Source organism: Mustelus asterias, unplaced genomic scaffold (assembly GCF_964213995.1).
Source record: "Mustelus asterias unplaced genomic scaffold, sMusAst1.hap1.1 HAP1_SCAFFOLD_4088, whole genome shotgun sequence".
Taxonomy (NCBI): domain Eukaryota; kingdom Metazoa; phylum Chordata; class Chondrichthyes; order Carcharhiniformes; family Triakidae; genus Mustelus; species Mustelus asterias.
This window is the reverse complement of record NW_027594033.1, coordinates 1-23,000: the sequence shown is the minus strand read 5'-3', so window position 1 is coordinate 23,000 and position 23,000 is coordinate 1. Positions and strand designations below refer to the sequence as shown.

The 23,000-nt window shown below is 47.0% G+C and overlaps 1 long non-coding RNA gene across 2 annotated transcripts; it reads right to left on the bottom strand.

Moving 5' to 3' along the window:
• Positions 1–406: 406 nt before the first annotated feature.
• LOC144490941 (uncharacterized) lies at positions 407–22,957 on the bottom strand. Of its 2 annotated transcripts, XR_013497371.1 has the most exons (5): positions 20,077–22,957; positions 16,640–16,835; positions 14,164–14,326; positions 5,739–5,834; positions 407–556 (listed from the first exon to the last, which is right to left on the bottom strand). It is a non-coding gene; the product is annotated as an uncharacterized LOC144490941 (long non-coding RNA). The 2 variants fall into 2 exon arrangements; XR_013497372.1 differs by lacking the exon at positions 16,640–16,835.
• Between the last annotated feature and the right edge of the window lie 43 nt (positions 22,958–23,000).

Genomic DNA, 23,000 nt, shown 5'->3' with positions numbered 1-23,000 from the left:
GACCTGATCGAAGTTTACAAGATTATGAGCGGCATTGACAGAGTGTATGGTCAGATGCTCTTTCCTTGGGTAGAAAAGCCAAGTACTTGGGACATCGGTTTAAGGTGTATAGGGAGATGTTCAGAGGAGTTGTGCGAGTGAAGTATTTTTTTTACACAGAGGGTGGTGAATGTCTGGAATGTGCTGCCCGGGGAGGTGGTGGAAGCAGGTATGATAGCGGCATTTAAGGGGCATCTAGATGAATACATGAATAGGATGGGAATGGAAGGATTCGGACTCAAAGAGCATATTGTTTTAGTGTCAGCAGATATCATGATCGGCGTAGGCTTGGAGGGCCGAAGGGCCTGTTCCTGTGCAGTACTGGTCTTTGTTCTATCCCTCCCTCTTACCCGATGCTCTTGTCCGGTGAAAATCCTCTCATACGTTAACGATAAGCTGACTCCATCCACTCCTCCTTCCATCGCCTGTTCAAGTCTGTCCCGGTGGAATTTTGTCAATTTGAACAGTTGGTAATCATCACACTTTGTCAGGAACTGAGGAATTGTGGAGTTTGGATCTGTAAACACAAATGGAGAAAAATAAACACATTTCTGTCAATGAATTCCTATTAATGTTGTTACACTTCCCTTTACAGCGAGCAACTAAAGCCTCCTGTGAGCCACATTATCAAACACCTTCTGGGAACACAAACATTCAGTGAAAGCATATTTCACCTGACTATAATCACCTTTGCCCCAAATCCATTCCCACCCTTGGTTAACAAGATTCCATCAATTTCAAATATAAAATGAACATTTTTAAAATTGCTCACTGGGTGTGAGGGTTCCAGGCAAGGCTCGAAATTGTTGTGTATCCTTAATTGTTTTTGGAAAGCTGGTGAAACACCGTCTTGAACTGCTGCAATTTACATGGTGCATATACACAGTACTGCTGGGAAGGGAATATCAAGACTTCTATACAGGAAAAGTGAAGCAGCAGCAATATTGTTCCAAGTAAGAATGTTGTGTGGATTAAAGGGCAATTTACAGATGATGGTATCCCCATGTATCTGCTGCCCTTGTCCTTCTAGGGTGGCAGAGGTCTCGGGTTTGGAAAGTGTTGTTGAAGGAGCCTTGGTGAGGTGCTAAAATGCACCCTGTAAATGATGCACATTGCTATCACTTGCATCGGTGGCAAAGAGAATGAGGTGGTGGATGGGTGGTGTCAATCAATTGAGCTACTTTGTCCTGGTGATGTTGAGCTTCGAGTGTTCATGGAGCCACAGTAAACAAATTGCAAATTTTCCAGTTGTGCCTTGTACATTGTAGACTTTGGTGAGACAGGAGATGACTTACTCTCCAAAGAATGCCCCACATCTGACTGCTCCTGTATTTATGTGGCTAATCCAGTTCAGTTTCAAGTCAAAGTCACGGTGACCAACTCTGAGGTAAGGAAATACCTCTGGCATTGGAATGGGCAGGGGAGCGGCTACCAAACCTGGAATTGCTGGGGCAGAGGAGTTTGCAGCAGATTGCTTCTTGATGGGTCAGCGCCAGAAAGGCTGTGCCTCTGCGAATACACACAGCGCATGTCCAGAATTGGAAACACAAAACTACAGGACAAAGAGCATCCTGGCAGGAGACAACCCAGAGATACAGGGCTCAAAAATAGGACAGTGCAGAAAATCTGGATGTTTGATTACCTTGGTCAAAAACAATCTCCAGATCTAGATGTGTATACGGCTTGTAGGAAGGGACTAAAGAAGGAAATTAGGAGAGCCAGAAGGGGTCACGAGAAGGCCTTGGCAGGTAGGATTAAGGAAAACCCTAAGGCGTTCTATAAATATGTGAAGAGTAAAAGGATGAGACGTGAAGGAATAGGGCCTATAAAAGGTGAAGGCGGGAAAGTCTGTACGGAACCAGTAGAAATGGCAGAGGTGCTTAATGAGTATTTTGCCTCGGTTTTCACGGAGGAGAAGGACCTGGGTGGATGTGCTGCGGGCTTGCGGTGGACTGAAATGATTGAGTATGTGGACTTTAACAAAGAGGTTGTGCTGGAATCTTTGAATGGCATCAAGATAGATAAGTTGCCAGATCCGGATGGGATGGACCCCAGGTTACTGTGGGAGGCAAGGGAAGAGATTGCAGAGCCTCTGGCGATGATCTTTGCGTTGTCGATGGAGACGGGAGAGGTGCCGGAGGATTGGAGTATTGCGGATGTGGTTCCTATTTTCAAGAAGGGGACGAGGGATAGCCCAGGAAATTACCGACCGGTGAGTCTAACCTCAGTGGTTGGTAAGCTGATGGAGAAGTTCCTGAGGGACAAGACTTATGAGCATTTGGAGAGGTTTAGTATGCTCAAGAATACTCAGCATGGCTTTGTCAAAGGCAGATCGTGCCTTCCGAGCCTGGTGGAGTTCTTCGAAAATGTGACTGAACACATTGACGAAGGGAAGGCGGTAGATGTGGTTTATATGGATTTTAGCAAGGCCTTCGATAAGGTCCCCCATGCAAGCCTTCTAGAAAAAGTGAGGGGGTATGGGATCCAAGGGGCTGCTGCCCTGTGGATCCAGAACTGGCTTGCCCAAAGGAAGAAGTCTCACAACACCAGGTTAAAGTCCAACAGGTTAATTTGGTAGCAAATACCATAAGCTTTCGGAGCGCTGCTCCTTCGTCAGATGGAGTGGAAATGTGCTCTCAAACAGTGCACTCACTGTTTGAGAGCACATTTCCACTCCATCTGACAAAGGAGCAGCACTCCGAAAGCTTATGGTATTTGCTACCAAATATACCTGTTGGACTTTAACCTGGTGTTGTGAGACTTCTTACTGTGTTCACCCCAGTCCAACGCCGGCATCTCCACATCTTGCCCAAAGGAGGCAGAGAGTGGGTATAGATGGGTCTTTTTCTAAATGGAGGTCGGTCACCAGTGGTGTGCCCCAGGGATCTGTTCTGGGACCCTTGCTGTTTGTCATTTTCATAAATGACCTGGATGAGGAAGTGGATGGATGGGTTGGTAAGTTTGCCAACGGCACGAAGGTTGGTGGGGTTGTGGATAGTCTGGAGGGATGTCAGAAGTTACAGAGGGACATAGATAGGATGCAAGACTGGGTGGAGAAGTGGCAGATGGACTTCAACCCAGATAAATGCGTAGTGGTCCATTTTGGCAGGTCAAATGGGATGAAGGAGTACAATATAAAGGGAAAGACTCTTAGTACAGTAGAGGATCAGAAGGACCTGGAGGTCTGGGCCCATAGGACTCTGAAATCGGCCCCGCAGGTGGAGGAGGTGGTTAAGAAGGCGTATGGTGTGCTGGCCTTTATCAATCGAGGGATTGAGTTTAGGAGTCTGGGGATAATGATGCAGCTATATAAGGAGTACTGTGCTCAGTTCTGGTCGCCTCACTACAGGAAGGATGTGGAAAAGATTGAAAGGATGCAGAGGAGATTTACAAGGATGATGTCTGGATTGAGTGGCATGCCTTATGAGGATAGGCTGAGGGAGCTCAGTCTTTTCTCCTTGGAGAGACGTAGGATGAGAGGAGACCTAATAGAGGTGTATAAGATGTTGAGAGGCACAGATCGGGTGGACTCTCAGAGGCTTTTTCCCAGGGTGGAAATGGCTGCTATGAGAGGACACAGGTTTAAGGTGCTGGGGGGTGTGTACAGGGGAAATGTTGGGGGGAAGTTTTTCACACAGAGGGTGGTGGGCGAGTGGAATCGGCTGCCGTCAGTGGTGGTGGAGGCAAACTCAATAGGGTCTTTTAAGAGACTCCTGGATGAGTACATGGGACTTAATAGGATGGAGGGTTATAGGTAGGCCTAGAAGGTAGGGATATGTTGGGCACAAATTGTGGGGCCGAAGGGCCTGTTTTGTGCTGTAGTGTTTCGATGTTTCTAATGTTAAGAATGGCCAATTCAGTGATGGTAATGCTGAACTGACTGTCAGACGCAGATGGTTAGATTCTCTCTTGTTAAAAATCATCATTCCTTGGCATTGTATAGCACAAATGCTGCATGCTATTTGATCAGCTGGATAACTCAGAGCCAGGACATCCTGCTTGATGGTAGCTTAAGTCTTGCCCTGACCCACTTCATGGTCCTGTGACCCTTACTTTGTTCAGAAAATTCCTCGTCACATGAAGGCAGACACTTACATTTTCAGCCTACACCGCCTTAATGTCGGATTCCGCCTCGATTTAGGCTCGGGTACTAGGCGGCATAGTTAAAATAAGGAGCCCTTTCACAACATGAAAACACACAAGAAATGAAAGCATGAGTAGGCCACCAGTTCCTTCAAGCCTGCCCCGCCATTCAGTACAATCATCGCTGATCGATGCCGGCCTCAACTCCTTTCCTGTGCCATTTCCCCATAGCCCTGCATTCATCCATCGATCAAATATTTATCTACCTCTGCTTTAAATATTTTGCATGATCCAGTCTCCATCCACCTTTGGAGCAGAGAATTCCAGAGATTGACTTTCAGGAGTGAAATTAGGAGAATATTTCCCACACAGGAACTCTCTTCTGTAAGTTATGCGACATGAGAGCTGATCTAAATGTCTTTGACATCACGGGAATATTTGACCAGTTGTGATATTAGGGAGTCCGGGTAGAACTGAAATCAATGGGAATCAGGGGAATCTTTCCACCGGCTGGAGTCACACCGAACAACAATTGTTGTGGTGGTTGGACGTCAGCCATCTCAGCTCCAAGAGTTCTTCAGTGATGTGCGAGGCCCAAACATCATCATTTGCCTCATGAAAGACTCCCTTTCATCAGAAGGCCAGAAGTGGGGATGCTGACTGATGATTGCACAATGTTCATTTGATTTCATGACTATTCCAATACTGAAGCAGTCCTTACCCATATAATACAAAGAAGACTATACGCATTCATTGGATGCTTAGTGGTAAGCACCCCCCAGTCCCTCTCATCCACAGCACTACCCACCCAGCCCCACCCACCCTGCCCGCTCCCACAGCACCACCCACCCAGCCCCATGCCCCAGTCCCACCCTGCAATCCCAACCACCCACGCAGCCACCCCTTGCAGTTCCACCCACCCAGACTCTGACCCCCACCCACAGTCCCACAGACCCAGCACCCGCCACTGCACTCCCACCCACCAAGACTCCGATCCCTCCCCCACGTCCCACTCGCACAGCCCTCCCCCTGCAGTCCCACCCACCGAGCCCCAAGTGCCCCTCACCCATGCCCCTTACTGCCCCCCCCCACACACCCCCCTCAGTCCCTCACTCCGGCACACCCCTCCACTCAGTGCCTCACTCCCACCTCTCCCCCCCCCCCGCCACTCAGTGCCTCACTCCCACTCACTAATCGCTCCATTCGCAGCGAATGTTGGGGAGATCCAGCCCCACTGCAGTTTGCCCCACCCAGAGATGCCTTTGCTTCTTTCTCACACGAGCCTTCAGCACGCTGTTCACTGTGCCACCAATCGTGGTTTGTTTCTCCCAATCACAGTATAATAGTCGACAAATCAGCAGCAATGGGAGAGAGAAATTACCTCTGATTGGAGGATCAGCTCCAAGCAGAATCCTGAATTGAAGCTCAGCTGTTTTACAACAATTTGAAAACTTTCTCCGGGACCACGTAGAGGAGCTTTGCGAGTCACACGCAGCCCCCTCGGGCCGAACCTTGGATAAACCTGCTCTCGATGGTCACTCTCTCCCACTTTCCACTCAGTCCCTGTTTGAGCTGCAGACAGGATAGAAATTATGTTTGTATTTTTGTGATCCTACCTGTGTCCATTCTCATTTTTGATGAGGCTGTTGGATATTCTCTCCTGTTTGAACCTTCAGCCATGATATTGACAGGCCTTGCCTGATTCTGAGACTCTGTAATGAGGATAATATCAATGTCAGGATCAGATGTAAGTATTGAAATCAGAAGCAGGGCGTTGAGATCTTGACTAATATGCAAGATATATTTCAGAATATTACAGTCTCATATATGTTATCGTGATATTAGTAACAGTTGTTTCACAAAGTACCAGTTGCCATCATCACGTCCGTTGAAAAATCGTTTTCCCTTTCAATCCGATACCCAATTTCCAGTTTCCACTTTGCTCTCCAAAGTCATTGAACATGTTGTTACCTCCCAAATCCATGGCCATTTTTGCAGGAGCACCTTGCAGCCAAGTTTGAACCTGCCACTGCTCTTGAAATCACAACTGCTATCCTACCCGACTCTGACAAAAGTCAATGCAGTATCTTCAATCACCCGACTGCAGCCTTTAGCATCCTTGACCATGTTATCCTTCTCCAACTCCTCCCTCTTGTCGTGCAGCTGAGTGGAAATGCATCAAAGGCCCCTGGTTCAATTCTTATCTATTCCTTTCCATCCAGAGAATCAGTGACATTGCTTTCTCTTGCCACTCCCACATCATTATCACTATCATTGGCCCTCTTCTATTTCTCATCAACATGCTGCCCCTCGGTAACCTGGCAGCAGGTTCAACATGCAAACTGCTGATATCCAGCTCTACATTCTCACTGCTCTGAAACTCTGCTTCCTGAATCCTGACTAACTCACACCACGTCTCAGTTCATTCACCCGAGTTCACCAACTCTCACTGTCTCACAGCCTGACAACACCTCAATTTTAAAATGCTCAAACTAGCTTTTCAATCTCTCCATGGCCCCTGTCTTTCTATTCATGCAGCCTACAGCAGCCCTAGAAGCCAGCGACATCTCTACCTTGTCCAATCTGACAAGTTGTGTATCTCGAGGATAATTTGTCCACAATCCAGGCCAAGTCCTGAGCTCCGGAATTCCCTCCCGAAGCCTCTCGGCTGCTTTACTTTTCCCTCTTCTCAGATTCGCCTATAAAAGATTAACAATCTGACAAAAATTAGTCACCTGCCCAGCGACCCCTTCGAATGTTTTATGTATTTGTTTTCCCACTGAATTGTTCTCTTGTCGAGTGTCTTGGGATGTTTTGCTACGTTAAAGGTGCTATACAAATGCACGTGGCTCCATATTCTCCACTCGTGTGGACGTGCCAGTGTCTGTGTCCCTATACCTGTACACCTAATCAAACTCAGCTATTGTCCTCTCCTTTCTCCGATATGGAAATGGAAAAGTGATTCAGACATTTAATTTCTTCAAATTAGAATTGGAAGTTATTCAACAGCAATAATTTACAACCAAGGTTTAAAACCAGCAATGTAAAATGCAGTTACTGCATTTTACATTGCTGGTTTTAAACCTTGGTTGTAAATTTGTTAAGATTTCATTCTTAATCTCAAAACAACTCAAATGTTAAGATTTCATTCTTAATCTCAAAACAACTCAGATTTCCAGTGTGTTTGATTTTGTGAAAACAATATCCCAAAGCACAAATTCATTCTCCCTTATGGGTCTCTTCAATTTAACACTAAATTTACAATATCATTCTAGCGAGGCTCTGAAATCCACATCTGGTCATCTGAACAGATCCGGATTTATTCCTCATCCACCCCAATGACCCGGCCTCGCCCACACCGAGCCAGCATCAGTTATTGGGTGAAGCCACAGTGACTTTCAAGAGGGCCCCAGAAATTTCTCAGTGCCTCGAAATGGCTGCAATGCAAAAGATATCCAGAAGGCCAATGGTGGTGCGGAGAAGGGGGCACTGCATCAAGTAAAGAAAGAGGCAGCAAGAAGAAAGGTGAAAGCAATGGAATGTGTCAGGTGTTGAGGGACACACTATGTGGATCATTGCAAATGTTTTGATGCTGTTAGTCATCACTGCAACAAAAAAGGGGCGTTTAACGAAGAGCTGCAAAGATGCTAAGAGCAAGTCAAAAGCGGAGCAAGGGAATTCAAATTTGAAAAAGCATCAGTCAGCTACACATCACCTGGAGAGCTCAGAGCAGATACAGGAGCAAAGGATTCCATATAATTCCATAAGACTTCGGGTAGCAACGGACAAGGACAAGAGTGGCCCTCGGTTCTATTGGACGCGGGACAAATACATCCAAATTAGACAGGATCAGGGGAATGTGGATTGGGAGCAGCTCTTTGAGGGCAAATCCACGTCTGGCATGTGGGAAGCTTTTAAAAGCCAATTGACTGAAATGCAGGACAGGCCTGACCCGGAAAAATGAAGGATGGAAATGCCAGAATTCGGGAACCGTGGATGAGAAGGAAAATTGTAAGCTTAGTCAAAAAGAAAACATACAATAGGTCGAGGCAACTAAAAAACTGACAAAGCCCCTGAGGAGTCGAGAGAAAATAGGAAGGAACTTAAACGCCAAATTAGGAGGGCTAAAAGGGGCCATAAAACATTTTTAGCAAACAGGGAGAAGGAGAATCCCAGGTCTTTTATGCATGTATTCGGAGCAAGAGGATAGCCCAAGAAAAAATAGGCCCACTCATGGGCAATAGAGGGAAGTTATGCGTGGAGTCACAGGAAGGCGGTGAGATCCTTAATGAATACTTTGTATCCGTATTCATCAAGGAGATGGGTGTGAAGGATGTTGAGGCCAAGAATAGGTGTGTGAACACTCTAGGGAATGTCAATATATCGAAGGAGGAAGTGGTAGGTATCCTAAATTACATTAAGGTAGACAAGTCCCCGGGGCCAGATGGGATCAACCCCAGTTTAGTGTGGGAGGAAAGAAACAGGGGAGTAAAAAGATATCTTCCCATCCTCTTTAACCACAGGCGAGGTTCCAGAGGACTGGAGAGTAGCCATTGTTGATCCCTTGTTTCAGAAAGAAAGCAGGCATAATCCAGGAAATCAGGGGTTGGTGAGCCTAACGTCTGTGGTGGAGAAGCTTTTGGTGAGGATTTGTGCACATTTGGAAGAAATTGACTAGCTTGTGTCAGGCAGCATGGTTTTGTAGGGGGAAGTCAAGTCTCACCAACTTGATTGAGGTTTTTGAAGAAGTGACAAAGATAATTGATGAGGGAAGGGCTGTGGATGTAGTTTATATGGACTGTAGTAAGGTGTTTGTCAAGATCCCACATGGCAGACTGGTACAACAACTGAAATCACAAGGAATCGGGTGGGCTGGCTGGATGGAAACAGAACTGGCTTGGTGACAGAAGACAGACAGCAGGATGTTATGGCTGCACTCGTCCCAAAACCGTAAAATCCAACCCAAGGTCAACGGATCTTTCCATGGTCCACCCCTCGGCTTTCCGATTCCCATGGTGGGTGGAACGGGAAAATTCGCACCAGAGAGCAGCAGGGAAAGGGTATTTTTTCAGAATGGTGACCTGTAGCTCGTAGTGTTCTGCAGGGATCAGTGCTGGGACCTATTTTGTTTGGAGGAAACGTGGGTGGTCTGATTAGTAAGTTTGCGGGTGACACGAAGATTGGTGGAGAGGGTAATAGTGCTGAGTTTACAACAGGATATAGATAGATTGGAGTCTTGGGCACAGAAAAGGCAAATGAAGTTTAATCTGGATAAATGCGAGGTAGTGCATTTTGGAGGATCAAGTTTATGTGTGAATTGTACTGTAAATGGCAGAACCCTTTGGAACATTAAGACACAGAGGGATCTGGGCGTGCAGGTCCACAGTTCCCTAAAAGTGGCAACATAGGTGGCCATAGTTATTGAGAAGACACATGGTCGGGGCATTGAGTACAAGTGTTGGCAAATCATGTTGCAGCTATATAAAACCTTGGTTAGGCCGCATTTGGAGTATTGCATGCAGTTCTGGTCGCCACACTACCAGAAGAATGTGGAAGCTTTGCAGAGCACAAATAAAGTTCACCAGGATGTTGCCTGGTCTCAAGGGTGTTGGCTGTGGCGAGAGGTTGAATAAACGAGGATTGTTTTCACTGGACAGCCAGAGGCTGAGTGGAGACCTGATAGAGGTTTAGAAACTTATGAGATGCATAGACATGATGCAAATTCAGAAGCGTTTTCCCCAGGGTGCAAGTGTCAATAAAAGGGTTCAAGGTGAGAGGGGGGCAAGTTTGAGACAGATGTGCAGGGGAAGTTTTTCACGCAGAGAATGGTTGGTGCCTGGAACATGCTGCCTGAGGTGGTGGTTGACACAGGCACATTTGCAACATTTAAGGGCATCTGGATGGGTATGTGAATAGGGAAGGAATAGAGGGATACAGACCGAGTAAGGGCAGAAGGGCTTTTTAGTTCAGTTAGCGCATCATGATCGGCACAGGCTTGGAGGGCCAAAGGGCGTGTTCTTGTGTTGTACTTTTCTTTGCTCTAGCAGCATTCTTACATATTTAATGTGAGTGAGGGGCATGTAAAACCTATCTATGCAATAGCAGAGGTCGGTGGAAAACAAACCAAGATGGTGATGGACACGGGAACCTCTGCATCTGTGATCAGTGAAAAGACCAACAAGACAACTTGGGACTCTGACAAGGCGCCAGCCCTTACTCAGACAGGGATCAAACTTCAGATGTACACCGGAGAGCCCATACCATTGCTTCCGGTGTTAGAAATGGACATTGCACACAACAGAAAAGAAGCAAGAAAAGGGAAGGAGCCTTATCTATAGGGCATGGCTGGCTCAGTGAAGTTCTGTAGAACTGGGATGAAATAAAGCACACAAAGGTGATAGAGGATGCCATTCAGAAATATTCTGATGAACTGGGCACATTGCGTGGCTCTATAGTGAAGTTGTTTGTTGATCCACAGGCTATCCTCCTCGCTTTTTCAAGTACAGGACAGTGCCCTACACCATGAAAGGTAAAGTGAGGGAAGAGTTTGATTCCAAGCCTTTGCAGCCACTCGATGAGTCCATTCAGTTGGGGAGCATCAAATATCCCTGTTATTAAAAATGATGATACTGTGCGTACACGTGATTACCTGGAGGCCTGGAGTTTGTTTTCAAACCGTTCTGGGAACAATGGATAATCTGTGACAAGGTTTTCCTCCTGTCGCAGTTCATTTTTATCTTAGAAGAATAATCTTAGAAACCCTTCAGCGCAGAAAGAGGCCATTCGGCCCATCGAGTCTGCACCGACCACAATCCCACCCAGGCCCTACCCCCATATACCTACATATTTACCCACTAATCCCTCTAACCTACGCATCCCAGGACACAAAGGGCAATTTTTTAAGCTTGGCCAATCAACCTAACCCGCACATCTTTGGACTGTGGGAGGAAACCGGAGCACCCGGAGGAAACCCACGCAGACACGAGGAGAATGTGCAAACTCCACATAGACAGTGACCCAAGCCGGGAATCGAACCCGGGTCCCTGGAGCTGTGAAGCAGCAGTGCTAACCACTGTGCTACCGTGCCGCCCTCTAATTACAGGGAAAACTGAGGAGGAACACCTCAGCACCCTGAACCAAGTGTAGAGTCTTCAGAGGCAGGATTGCATCTGAAGCGCAGCATGGGAATTTTCCAGGCACAAACTGTGGAATATCTAGGTCACAAAATCATAGTGCAGCGTTCATCACTTGGAGGAAAAAAGCTCCAGATCCCAATCATGTGTCCGAGCTCAGGTCATTTTTGGGTTTGGTAACTATTACGGGAAGTTTTTGCCAGACCTTACAGCAGTGTTGGGACCACTGTATATACTGCTTCACAAAGAAACCAAATGAAAGTGGGGGGTCAGCATAAAAGAAAGCTTTCAAGGATGTGAAGGCACTGCTGCAATTAGCTAATCTGCTCGGTCACTTTGAACAAGACAGGAACTCATTCTATCATGCAATGCCTCATCCTACGGTGTTGGGGCAGAACTCCCTCATCTGATGGAGGACAGTCAGAGCAAGCCATTGGTTTTGCATCTCATATGCTGACAGAAGCTGAGAAGGGATAGTCTCAGTCAGACAAGGAAGGTGTAGCCATCGATTTCGCTGTGAAACATTTTCATCAGTATCTTTATGGTCTTTCATTCACCATATGCACAGACCATAAGCCATTGATGAGTCTTTGCAGTGAATCCAAGCGCATTCCCCCAAGGCCTCAGTTAGAATACAGCACTGGGCTCTCACACTGTCACCAAACCAGTATAACATCGTGATCAAGGATGGCAGGGAAGGACAATGCAAACGCAGACACAGACACATGTAGTCTTCCTTTACCAATGTGCCGACCACAGGAAGAAAATGCTGCTGTGGCAAGGACTGCCAGTGGACTCTGCTTTTGGAGTGGATGACAGACATTCCTGTTTGGATTCTCAACCTACTCCTACACTCATCAATCCACATCAACTTTATATGCTGCTTCCTTTGATCCGACACAATCCTTGCTTTGTTTCCATTAGCCATGATTGGAACACATTCCTTTCTGGGTTTCAGATTGTATTGCTATTGTAAACTATGTATTAATTCTATAAATGTTAGCCATTGTCTGACAAACTTTAAACGTAGTTTTCCCCCAGTCCACCACAGCCAATTTGATCCTCACACCTTCAGTTTTTGTTTTAATTTAATGCCCTAGTTTCTAATGCAACTGAATCACTTTCAAACTTAAATGTAAAATTCTATCATGAATTATACTGTGAATGGCAGAACCCTTGGGAACATTAACATATCTCGGGACCTGGGCGTGCAGGTCCACAGTTCTCACAAAGTGGCGACACACGGTGGCCACGGTGATTAAGAAAGCAAATAACATGCTTGTCTTCATCAGCCAGGGCACCGAGTACAAGAGCTGGGAAATCATGTTGCAGCTATATAAAACCTTGGTTAGGCCGCATTTGGAGTAGTGTGTGCAGTTCTGGTCACCACACTCCCAGCAGGACCTGGAGTTTTGAGAGAGTGCAAAGAAGGTTCACCAGCACGAGGGTGTTGATTATGAGGAGATTGAATGAACTAGGATTGTTTATACTGGAAAAATGGAGGCTGAGCAGAGACCAGATAGAGGTCTACAAAATTATGAGGGACATAGAAAATTGGGAATGAGAAAATTGTCGTTCTCGTTCACCTGGCACTATGTGGATGTGTCAATTACAAGAGGGCACAGGTTCAAGGTGAGGGGGGGGGGCAAGTTTAAGTGAGATGTGCAGGCAAACTGTTTCACGCAGAGAGTGGTGGGTGCCTGGAATGCACTGCCTGAGGGAGGTGGTGGAAGCAGGCAGATCGAGTAAGGGCTGAAGGTTTTTTTTTGTTTCGTTAGGGCATCAAGATCGGCACAGGCTTGGGGAGCCGAAGGGCCCTGTCCCGTTCTGTACTTTTCTTTGTTCATTGTTATGATAACACTTTCCGAAAGACTCCTTTACATTAACACATGTAGTCTGTTTTTCGATTCCCGAGTTGGTTCTTCAATATACTATTCTAGAAAATGGCTCAGGATACTTTCAAACAATTCATCCCCCACAACATTACTAATTAGGTTTCACCGAGTCTCGATGCAGATTGATTACTGCATTACCCTTCTTAAACACACCTCGAACTTCCTGACGTACCGGAGATTCACATTCCATCTGCTGCTGGGTGACCTACAAACACTTCACACCAATGGTTTTTGCCCCTGGCTGTTTCTTAGGGTCACCCAACTGATTTTACACTTCGATCTTCAAGAACTAAAGGTCATCTCTGACTACACGACTAAAGCCCTCTTTAATTAACATAATTGCCCCATCACCCGCTTCCATGTTTAGCCTTGCTGCTTTGTCACTTGCCATCTCAGTTTCGAACTTCCTTGCCTGTCTGCAAGAGTGTCTCTCTCTCTCCACCTCTCTGCTTTTCCTTTTCTCCTTCACTCCTGTCTGTGTCTGTTTGCCCTGGTCTCCCTCTCCTTCTGCCTTGCATATCTGATTGCTTTTGTCTATCTCCAAATCCCGCCTCTCACATGGTGATCCCCTCGCCTGGCTCCCACCCACCCGATTTCTCTCCACTAACTGGTGTCCGTACTTCTGCCTCTGGTACTGAGATCAGTCAGATTGTTACCCCGGCAACAGAGGAAATCCATCAGCAAATATAACTGAAAACGGAAATAACAAAACCACCATCACACACCCTCAGTTCAGTTAAGAGGAAGATTAACCCAGAACAGTCAGTTTGTTTTAAATTAACACTGAAGCTGCAATTCCAATATTGCACAACTGATATAACAAGAACAAACACTGCGGTTTTATTAAAGTTTGAGACAAAAACTGATCCGCTTGACAGTAAATAACACTTTATATCTGAGATAACTGGACTCAGTGCTCAGACTCTCCATACCTCTCACTCAGCATTTCTGACCTCACCTTGTAACCTTTCTGCACTGTCTACAGGACCAGAATAAATGCAACTTTCTCTCACCTTCCTCTCCAGAAAATAGACGGAAGTTCTTTCAATCTCAAGGTCTCTCTCCGGTTGGCACTCTCACAATCCTGTGCTGGTTCACCTTTTAGTCCTGCAGTCCACACTCCTTGCTTACTTCCAGCTGTGGATTTTCTCAATCAATCCAGCATTCACCGGAGATCTGATTAAAGCAGGAGAGAAAAAAAATGACAAATAGTGCCAGGTGAACGAGAACGACAATTTTCTCATTCCCAGGTCAGCCCATAAACCAGACCTGAAAGAAAGATTCAATAAGACGGTTGGAAATGTTTCAATTAGAATGACAATTTCCTCAATCCTGGGACAGTCCATCTAGTGAAGCGAACAGGGAATTTCAATAGGAGTGTTGAAAATGTTTGAATTGCTGTGTTTTCATTGGACACATTAATGAAGGTTACACAGTGTCTGATCAGACTATCCTAATTTTCAACATGGGGTTTCATAGAATTCCGACAGTGCAGAAGGAGGCCATTTGGCCCATCGAGTCTGCACTGACCAGAATCCCACCCAGACCCTATTCCTTTAACCCCACATATTTACTCTGTTCATCCGCTGACACTTGGGTCAATTTAGCATGGCCAATCAACCTAACCCCCACATCTTTGGACTGTGGGAGGAAACCCGAGCACCTGGAGAAAACCCATGCAGACATGGGGAGAATGTGCAAACTCCACACAAGAGGCCAGACTTGAACCCGGGTCCCTGGCGCTGAGAGACACCAGTGCTAACCACTGTGCCGCCTATATGTTTTTTTTGAGTGAAAAACAGAAAATCGCCATTTTCTCCCCAAGCTAAGGATGAATGTTCAGGAAAAGTGTGTGTTTGAAAAGTGTAACAATAACCACAGATGTTCTCAGTGTTATGAAGCGGTTAATTCTCTCTATTCAGCCCAAAATCACCCAGATACACTCAGTGTTATAATGCCCTCTCGGTATTCAGGTTAGATCACCCAGATCAAGGGGCGGCAAGGTGGCACAGTGGTTAGCACTGCTGGTTCACAGTGCCAGGGATCCGGGTTCACTTCCCAGCCTTGGCTCACTGTCCGTGTGGAGTTTCAACATTCTCCCCATGTCTGCAGGGATTTCCTCTGGGTGCTCCGGTATCCTCGCACAGTCCAAAGATGTGTGGGTTCGGTTGATTGGCTATGCTAAATTGACCCGAGTGTTAGGGAGATTAACAAGGTAAATATGTGGGGTTATGGGTAATAGGGCCTGGATGGAATTTTGTCGGTGCAGAATTCATGGGCCGAATGGCCTCCTTTTGCAATGCAGGGATTTTATGATTCAACGATATTTTCAGTGTTGATGGTCTGTTTTCAGACCAGAATCACCCAGATATTCTGTGTTATAATGCTGTGCGTATTCAGACTAGAATCACCCAGATATTCTGTGTTATAATGCTGTGTGTATTCAGCCTGGAATCACCCAGATATTCTGTGTTATAATGCTGTGTGTATTCAGACTAGAATCACCCAGATATTCTGTGTTATAATGCTGTGTGTATTCAGCCTGGAATCACCCAGATATTCTGTGTTATAATGCTGTGCGTATTCAGACTAGAATCACCCAGATATTCTGTGTTATAATGCTGTGTGTATTCAGACTAGAATCACCCAGATATTCTGTGTTATAATGCTGTGTGTATTCAGCCTGGAATCACCCAGATATTCTGTGTTATAATGCTGTGTGTATTCAGACTAGAATCACCCAGATATTGTGTTATAATGCTGTGTGTATTCAGACTAGAATCACCCAGATATTCTGTGTTATAATGCTGTGTGTATTCAGACTAGAATCACCCAGATATTCTGTGTTATAATGCTGTGTGTATTCAGACTAGAATCACCCAGATATTGTGTTATAATGCTGTGTGTATTCAGACTAGAATCACCCAGATATTCTGTGTTATAATGCTGTGTGTATTCAGACTAGAATCACCCAGATATTGTGTTATAATGCTGTGTGTATTCAGACTAGAATCACCCAGATATTCTGTGTTATAATGCTGTGTGTATTCAGCCTGGAATCACCCAGATATTCTGTGTTATAATGCTGTGTGTATTCAGACTAGAATCACCCAGATATTCTGTGTTATAATGCTGTGTGTATTCAGCCTGGAATCACCCAGATATTCTGTGTTATAATGCTGTGTGTATTCAGACTAGAATCACCCAGATATTGTGTTATAATGCTGTGTGTATTCAGACTAGAATCACCCAGATATTCTGTGTTATAATGCTGTGTGTATTCAGCCTGGAATCACCCAGATATTCTGTGTTATAATGCTGTGTGTATTCAGACTAGAATCACCCAGATATTGTGTTATAATGCTGTGTGTATTCAGACTAGAATCACCCAGATATTCTGTGTTATAATGCTGTGTCTATTCAGCCTAGAATCACCCAGATCTACTCAGTGTTGAGGCTGTTTCTATTCAAACACTGTTATTCGTTAACCGTTTTCTCTCGCGTGCAGTCGGCAGGCTGGCGCATGCGTGTTGCCGGCTGTGACGGTCTATGTGCATGCGTCACCAAGACCAGCGTTTCAATTCTTTCCATCTTCTCATAGGTGCATCTAGATGTCAATCATTATCCAATAGAAAGCTCAGTTCTAGTAATGCTCATTGATTGACAGAATTAAATCCAGGAAATACTGGAGAGAAAAACAGAGAGCAAAAAGAAAGAGAGAGCATGGTTTCTCATCACTGTGAACACGTTGATGGGACAGCAGTTCCTCAGAACGTTTAAAGCACTTCTCACAATCTAGGCATTTGAAAGGTCTCCCCCCCAGTGTGAACTCACAGGTGTGCAGCGAGATTAGAAGATGTCTTGAAACCAGTCCCACAATGAGAGCATCTGAACAGTGTGAACAAGTTGATGGGACATCAGTTCACTGGAACTTTTATAGCACATCCCCCAGGGCGGCACAGTGGTTAGCACTGCTGCCTCACAGCGCCAGGGTCACAGGTTCAATTCCTGGCTTGGGTCACTGTCCCCGTGTCTGTGTGGGTTTCCTCCGGGTGCTCCGGTTTCCTCCCACAGTCCAAAGATGTGTGGGTTAGGTTGATTGGCCATGCTAAATTGACGCTAGTATCAGGTGGTTAATAGGGTAAATAAGTAGGGTTATGGGGATTGTCGTCGGTGCAGACACGATGGGCCAAATGGCCTCCTTCTGCACTGTAGGGATTCTATGGTTCAGGGAGAGAGAGGGAGAAAGAATGAAAAACAGAAAGAAAACGCTTCAGAGAGAGAGATCTTCCCTTCCTTCCAAACACCTTGTGACTGACTCCCTCCCTATTTCTTCAATCTTCCCCATTCAGTTTTCCTATTCTCCACTGCTCTGACCCATGTGTGGAACAACATTACTTTTCATTGATCAGACTCTGTTCCAACATCAGCAGGAGTTAATTGAGGAACCTCACCACATCAAGGAACCACAGCAGGTATTTACAAACTTACAGGAACAGGAGTAAGTGAACACTACCGAGTGTTTGCACTTTCGTTCAATGAGATTATTGTTCATTTGTTAGTGAACAGAATCTATCAGGGTGGCAATTCACTGAACAGCCACTACTCAATTTGTCAAAATAATTACAAATTTCAGAAACCATAAATTTGTACAAAGTTTGTTCTAACCACTGCAACCTGCAATTGGTTCCCCTCCACCTCTCAATCCATCTCTGCCTCCCCCCCCCTCAATCCATCTCTGCCTCCCCCCCCCTCAATCCATCTCTCAATCCATCTCTGCCTCCCCCCCCCCTCCCCATCCATCTCTGCCTCCCCCCCTCCCCGCCACAACCCTGTCCCTTCTCCCTCAATCCCTCCCCCCTCCCAGGGGTGCAGCAGCTGCTGACAAGGAAAGCCCTCTGCATTTCTGCAAGGTGACTGACTGTGGACTGTTGGCATCCGAGGGAAAAGTCCAGAGATTGAGATGCCAGTGAAATTCTGCATCTTGCAATTCGTATCTTAACAAATAAACCAAATCAACAAATTGAGGGATGAATTAAAATGCAGCATCCTAAAAATGAACAGAATCTCGAAGGAAACTTAAACAATAAAGCAAACTATAATGAAAGGGGTTAAAAACACACTCCAGCCCTCAGTGCCCACCAGGTAAGGAAAGCCTCTATGTTGCCAGCAGAGATCACATGCTCCCTTTCACCTGGCAGTGAACATAGCTGCAGTAGATGGGAAAAGAGTTGGGACAGACGACCCACTCAACTCCCCGTTGCCTGGACCTATTAATGGCCAGCTTGGCCAAGTCCAGGAGCAGGCACATGAGGAGCTTCTCGCCCATTCCCGTCCCCCTCCATGACGGGTGCCCAAAGATCGACGCTTGGGGCTGAAGTCCCACCAAAAAAGAATGTTACACATTTCTCAAGAAACTAAAAATGAAGTGCAGCCTTTGACAACTTACATATATGTGGTCTATGGACTCCACAAGGCTGCAAATTCACAGACGTATTTTTAAGTCTGTGAACCAATTCAACCTGTGACTGTATGGTGTTGCTGCAGGCAAACCCCTCCACCCTAGGTCCTGATGATAAGGGGGAGGACTCACTCATGAATGGCCATCCACTGGGGACAATACCTGGCAGGGTGTGTCCGGACTGCGGGCAAAGTCAGAGAGGTGAAAGTTGCTCAGTAGAAGCCCAGACAGGGCAAAAGGGCGGAGAGGGGATTTTCATGAGGCACAAACATTGTGGGTACCAGTTCTTCTCTCTCTTCAGAGATAGAGTTTGGGGCCACGGTGACAAAACACGTGTTGCACTGTGAATGTGCACATATCCTCGTATTCAATCAAGCTCTCAGTTTTCTTGCATTTGTTGCTTGTGCGGCTGTAAAAGCAATTTAGTTTCATGTTCTACAAATGCTCATACAGGGCCCAGACTGAATTAACTGAGAGAAATCCATTACTGTGTTTACTCATACCATTTAGATGGTGTTTCCACAGACACGGCTTGGATTGTAATAACAGATCTTTCTGTGAAACATTGAATCATCCAATTGCTGCAGTGCAGGAGGAGGCCATTGGGTCCATCCAGTCTGTACCGCCCACAATCCCACCCAGACCCTCTCCCCGTGTTGACCCTGCTAATCCCCCTGACACTGAGCAGCAACTGAGCCTGGCCAGTGCCCCTGTGCTGCTGATGTTTGGAGAGTGTGAGGAAAGGGCCGCAGACACGGGGAGAATGTGCAGACTCCACACAGACAGTGAGCCAAGGCCGGGAATTGAAGCCGGCTCCCTGGCGCTGTGAGACCGCAGCACCAACCACTGAGCCACCGCGCCGCCCACAATGTAACTGACCGTCCCCGCTCTGTTAATATGATACAAAGACAGGCTGTATTTACACAGGAAACCGACATTTTAATCCTCAAGCTGAATGTTGTTGGAGTTCAAACTTTTTCTGGGCCGTTAATTCCTCAAACCCGGAAATACCCGGATACGCAGTGAAAAAACCGCAATGCGCCTGCGCGCAGTAGGAAGCGGGCCGCACCCTCCCGGAGTGAAGTTCGCGCAGGCGCATTCGGGGCTGCTTTCCAGCTCGCAGATTGGTCAGCGCCCGGTCACGTGCTGTGAGCGGGCAGTGACTTCAGACCCCCCTCTCCAACCTCGCGCAGAAACCGTTAACGGCCGCGCCACGTGACCGCGAGCCGCTTTCACTGAGTGGGCGGGACCTCACTGCACCCTCATTCCCCATTGGTGCATTCTGCTGTCCGTCAAATAAACACAGCCAATAGGAAGCCGCTCCAGCAGAATGATTGGCAGCCAGTGCGGGGCGCACTCGGGCAGCTTGTGATGAAGCAGCGACTCGCTGCCACTGGGGACAACCCCAGTCAGCGAGAGTCGGCGCCGCTGAAGTTGAGACTTTTTCTCTTATTTAATTCCTTACCGTTATTCAAAAATTCGGCATGAACGCCGCTGGGAAAGGCCCGCACACGCAGTGAGAAACGCCGCTGGGAAAGCCCCGCACACGCAGTGAGAAACGCCGCTGGGAAAGCCCCGCACACGCAGTGAGAAACGCCGCTGGGAAAGCCCCGCACACGCAGTGAGAAACGCCGCTGGGAAAGCCCCGCACACGCAGTGAGAAACGCCGCTGGGAAAGCCCCGCACACGCAGTGAGAAACGCCGCTGGGAAAGCCCCGCACACGCAGTGAGAAACGCCGCTGGGAAAGCCCCGCACACGCAGTGAGAAACGGCGCGGCGCCTGAACTCCGCACTCGAGACAGCGGCGGCTGTTTGTCCGCTCGCCGATTGGCCAGATCCAGGTCACGTGCTGTGCGTCGGCAGTGACGTCAGAACGCCCCCTCCAGCCGCGCGCGGAAACCGTTTAACGGCCGCTTCCAGCCACGTCACTGAGTGGGCGGCACCTCATTGCGTCATCATTCAGATTTACATACAGCATGGAAACAGGCCCTTCAGCCCAACTTGTCCAGGCTGCCCCTGTTTTTAAACCTCTAAACTCGTCCCAATTGCCCACATTTGGCCCATATCCCTCTATACCCATCTAACTAAATGCTTTTTAAAAGACAATTGTCCCCACCTCTACTACTCCCTCTGGCAGCTCGTTCCAGACACTCACCACCCTGTGTGTGAAATAATTGCCCCTCTCACCTTCAACCTCTGCCCTCTAAGGTTTAGACTCCCCGACCTTTGGGAAAAGACATGAACTATCCAGCTGATCTGTGCCCTCATTATTTTATAGACCTCTATAAGATCACCCCTCAGCCTCCTACGCTCCAAAGAAAAAAGTCCCAGTCTATCCAACTCCTCCTTCGAACTCAATCCATCAAGTCCCGGTAGCATCCCAGTAAATCTTTTCTGCACTCTTTCTAGTTTAATAATATCCTTTCTATAATAGGGTGACCAGAACTACACAGTATTCCAAGTGGGGCCTTACCAATGTCTTGTACAACTTCAACAAGACGTCCCAACTCCTGTATTCAATGTTCTGACCAATGAAACCAGGCATGCCGAATGCCTTCCTCACCACTCTGTCCACCTGTGACTCCACTTTCAAGGAGCCATGAACCCGTACCCGAGATCTCTTTGTTCTGTAACTCTCCCCAACACCCTACCATTAACTGAGTAAGTCCTGCCCTGGATCAATCTACCAAAATGCATCACCTCGCATTTGTCCAAATTAAACTCCATCTGCCATTCGTCAGCCCACTGGCCCAATTGATCAAGATCCCATTGCAATCCGAGATAACCTTCTTCACTGTCCACTGTGCGACCAATCTTGGTGTCATCTGCAAACTTACCAACCATGCCTCCTATATTCTCATCCAAATCATTAATATAAATGACAAATAACAGTGGACCCAGCACTGATCCCAGAGGACACCGCTGGTCACAGGCCTCCAGTTTGAAAAACAACACTGGACAACCATTCACTGGCTTCTGTCATCAAGCCAATTTTGTATCCATTTAACTACCTCACCCTGGGTCCCTGATGTAGGTTGTGCAACAACCTGCCATGTGGTACCTTGTCAAAAGCCTTATTGATTCATTGCACAATCCATCACTGCACCCTCATTCTCCATTGGTCCATTCTGCTGTCCATCAGCTGAACACAGCCAATAGGAAGCCGCTCCAGCAGAATGATTGACAGCCAGTGTGGGTGGAGTCGGGCAGATTGTGATGAAGCAGCGACTTGCTGTGGATTCGCTGCCATTGGGGACAATCCCAGCCAGCAAGAGGCAGCAAGGGCGGCACCTTCCGTCCCCAAGCGCAGCATTCGCACCATCCCACTTTCATCCCCAGCACCACATACAGCTTCTTGTTGTTTCTTCCATTGGCAGCACCCCCGGGTGCTCTTGGTGCTCCCGTTCCAGCACCTTTCCTCTTAATGATGGGGGAATGAGGCTCTCATAGCCCAGAATAAACATCCAGCAACACCGCCAACTCCCAGCTTCCGCACACTTACCGCTGTAACTCCGGGTGCTTTCTACTCATCCTCCCTCTCTGGACAAGTTCCACTCCCTGCCTCATAACCGGATCATTCCGGGTGGCTTTCCGTAACTGGTTAGCGGTTACCGGAACTTTATCTTCTCGTGTGAAATGCATTATCTGCACATTCCAGCGGGAACATCTTTATCTCCAGGCAAAGGCAGCCTTGACAGAGCATCCGCATTGCTGTGTTTCTCACTGACAGCACCAACACCCACCTCTGCAATCAAACTGCTGCCATGGACGGTATCCCAGTGAATGGTCCAAGGATGGAAGATAAAATATAGGAATTATGAATGGGAGTCAGTAATTCAGCCCTTCGAGCTCAGTCACAACATCTTCATGGCAGAGCTTTTAGTTTCTTGATGCAAAGAAGATGCCTAAGCCTTCTTTTTCCACCCGAGCAAACTTTTCCTCCGCTTTCGTCAATGATCTAGAAGCGAATACTATGGATCTTCCTCTCCGTTTGACATAACATTAGACAGGCCAACCTCAATCCCATTGGGCGAGGCTTCGCATGTAAACTGCAGCGGTAACTTTGGGTTAAATTGAACTCGCATTTCCAATCTCTTCAAAGCCTGCTTTACCGCCAGGGAGGCCTCCTTTTGTTCACTTCCACGGCTCTCCTTTCACCAGCAGCTGGAGCATCAGTTTCAATGCTGCCGCCCGATCCGGATTGAGCTTGTTGTCATAGTAATTGATTTGACCCAAAAACAACCTGAATTGGGACACATTGTCTGGTCTTGGGGCCTTCATGATGACCTCCATCTTAGGCTTTGTGCAATCCATTTCATGACCCAGGCATTCAATGGAGTCCTTGAAGAACTCATATTTCTCTCTTGATTTGCAGGCCGTGCTCCTGCA